Source organism: Theobroma cacao, chromosome 2, assembly GCF_053813885.1.
Source record: "Theobroma cacao isolate CCN51 chromosome 2, ASM5381388v1, whole genome shotgun sequence".
NCBI lineage: Eukaryota > Viridiplantae > Streptophyta > Magnoliopsida > Malvales > Malvaceae > Theobroma > Theobroma cacao.
The window spans coordinates 14,976,905-14,980,301 of NC_142640.1; the positions used below are offsets into that span (position 1 = coordinate 14,976,905).

Consider the following 3,397-nt stretch of genomic DNA (forward strand, 5'->3'; position numbering starts at 1 on the left):
GCCAAGATCCTTGAGTTTGGATGGAAGCTTGTTCTGTATGATTACACTACACTCCTCAGTGTGTGCCACTATCTCCAACTCACCCAATCATCTTTTCTTCGATAATGTTTATTTCAGAAACTTAACGTATGAAGGCATTTGCTCTAAAGTTTTTGCAAATGGTATGTTGATGTGCAGCTTCTTGAATACCTCCATAAATTTCTAAAATTGGTTTTCTTGTTGTTGTTTCTTGAATCGCTAAACAAAGGGTGGTGGTGATGTGACTATAGTTTCCTTTTCCAAGCTTTTTTAGGACTAACTACTTGTGTCTCATTTTGAGCTTCTTTCTCCATCTAGTGAACTTGTTTAATATTACCCTCAATCTTTTTTCCACTTCTCAATGTGATGGCCTTTACATGTTCTTTGCCCTCTCTTCTCGAATTTGCCTCAATGTCTCTGGGCAACGTCCTTTAAGCCCTGTTGTTAGTTGTGCTTGCCTACTACCCAACTTGCATCTCAAGATTTCTCAATAAGGCTACTAAACTATTGATGAGGGAGTCTATCTTAGTCATATATTGCATCAATAGCTCCTCCATGGATGGATTTTTAATAGGAATGTGGGCTCTCAATTGATGTTGAAATCTAAGCGGTATGTTCGATCTTGAAGCTAATGCTCCCTAGTTATTTCTCGTGAAAAGGTTGGATGGTTTCTCTATCCAAGATTATATGTGTTAGAGAAGTGGTTATTTTGCTATTTGTTTCCAACGAATTGAACCATTTCTATGTTGTTACTTGGACACTGATCACTAGCATGTCCATCTCTATAATATTCGCATGCTACAAAGGGCTTTGAATAGGATTAGTACTAAAAGAATCAAACTGATCGTTTAGAGCAATTACCTGTGTAATTAATGCTGTGATGGCATTAATCTCATGAACTCTAACTACTCTATTATGTGTGGATCGTTCTGATGGCCATTGATAATTGTTTAACACCATCTCTTCTAATAGGTCATATACTTCACTGATAGACTTTCCCATAAGAGCTCCTCTTGTAGTTGCATCAATTGTGTCTCAAGTTGGCTATGAAATCTATTGTAAAATGTCTATACTTGAAGACACTTCGAAAGACCATGATGTCGGCAATGCCTAAGTGAATCCTTTAATCTATCTCAAGATTCATATAGTGATTCACCATCAAACTTTATGAACGAAGTGATAACGTTCCTCAATTTAGCTATCTTAGCCACAAGGAAGTATTTTGCAGGGAACACTTGAGCAAGCTAATCCCATGTTGTTATTGAGCCCGTGGGTAATGAATTCAACCACACCTTTGCTCTGTCCCTCAATGAAAATGAAAATAATCTCAAATGAATGACATCATCTGTGACACTTTTGCTCTTAAATGTATCACATATCTTTAAGAAATTAGATATATGAGCATTTAGGTATTCATTCGAAGACCCTCAAATGGACTAATGTTTGGATTATAGCGATGATGGCCGTCTTGATCTCAAAATTATTTGCTTGAATGGTTCGCCTTCTGATACGTGATGGGATACCTTGTACTTGAGGAACAACATAGTCCCTTAACTAACGATTCTCTTCAACTACCTTATCTTGGACTTGCCGCTTTCTTGGTTGCCCATCCATTATATTAGAAGAAATAGAACGTCGTTGAATATCTCGTCTTAGTCTTTGAAATGTTTTTTCAATTTCTAGGTCAAATGAGATCATCTCTAAGTTTCATGATTTACGCTTACAATGTCAAAAAACACTTGAAAAACAAAAAAGAAAAAGGAAAAGCTTGGTGTAAGACAATTTGTTTAATTTAATATCAATAAAGATAAATAAGAAAACAAATTCCCAGCAATGATGTCAAAAACTTGTCAAATTAATACACGTAAGTGCGCATGCCCATACAAGTAATATAAAAGTAAGTTAAGTATCGTTTCCCATGGAGATTTGTACCTATTTTCACTACGTATTAAATTTATAACAAATTGATCTTATCCAAGCACTCGATTTCAAATGATTAATTAAACTAAAAATGATTATTTAACCAAATAATTGATGAAGAATAAAATGTCACTAAGAGAAATATTAATTAAAAACCTAAGATTACGGTATCATTCAAAATGTCATCTGAGTTTAATCATTCACCTTAACTTAGATTAAGGGGATACACAGCTAACCTAAAATCCGTATTATGTACAAGTCTCTGTCAAAATTGTGTACACATACCTTTCTAAACTAACTTCACGTGTCTATGTAAATTAATTAGAAAGGTTCATTACGTTCGTGTTCTAATTTGGTTGCCTAAGTTATTTATACATATGTTTATCTTAAATATGAAACCGTCACCTAACTCTGAAGTGAATCAAACATAGGCTACTCAAAACAATGGTTTATTCTAAGCTCCTTCTATCAAGTTGAATTTAGAGACCCAAGACATTTCAACACCTGATCAAGTAGTGACAAGCAATAAGTACAAAATTGAATAAACCATGCGCCATCCATTAATACTAAGCAAGGAGAAATCATATGTTCAAACAACATAATGAAATAACACATAAGCCTAGAAAAAAATTTAGTTCATCATCAGTTTTACAACAAATATAATTAATTCAAGAGAAAAGATCATTTCTACAGCAAAGAATAAGAAAAAATTGAAGAGTAAAGAAATATCAAAGCCTCTTTTGATTCTTGATCTTCGATTGCCACTGATTTTTTCTAGTTTCTTCTGTTGAAGAGCCTTTTTCTTTTCTCTCAAAAACTATCGCCCATTCCCTCTCTGAGCCTTTTGTCTCAGCTATTGAAAATCATTTATTTATAGCCTCAGAAAACCCTAAAAACTCATTTCCTGATTGGCAGCAAATTCATAATCAATGTTTGAGAGTCGTAACGTTACTCCGTGGCATTGCTAACTAATCTATTTCTTTTATGGTTTTTCAACCAGCACTCCTCCTTAGCCTTGCCTTTTTGGAATTAGTATGGGAGCCATGATGCACCCTTGGGCACTATGGTCTTGAGCTTTGCATGACTGCGATGCTACTTCTTGTGCTACCTTGGTGTAGAATTGCTATAGTGCCTCATCTTAAAATGCAAATTTCTCCTAGCTAGATGCTAATCTTGGTGTATTGATAAACATTAAAGTTGTAGATCTGCCTTTTAACTTTCCTATGGTCCAAAAATCACATTGATTGGATCTTAGTATCTCGAGTTATGTCTGAATTACCGCAACATATTTAGTCAAAATCTACACTTAGTCTCCATTTCATAGTTCATCACCATTTAACTTGATGAAGTTGAAAACCTACAAACACAAGGACTAAATTAGAATTTGCTTAAAATAGGGCTTTCAACATGAAAATAAACTAAAATTTCTTGAATTAAACTAAGTTCACTTGCTTTAAAC

The 3,397-nt window shown here is 34.4% G+C and overlaps 1 non-coding gene across 1 annotated transcript; it reads left to right on the top strand.

The window, feature by feature from the left end:
- Window positions 1-1,107: 1,107 nt before the first annotated feature.
- On the top strand, window positions 1,108-1,214 carry LOC148764085 (small nucleolar RNA R71). Its single transcript, XR_016024890.1, has one exon. It is a non-coding gene; the product is annotated as a small nucleolar RNA R71 (small nucleolar RNA).
- Window positions 1,215-3,397: the final 2,183 nt, after the last annotated feature.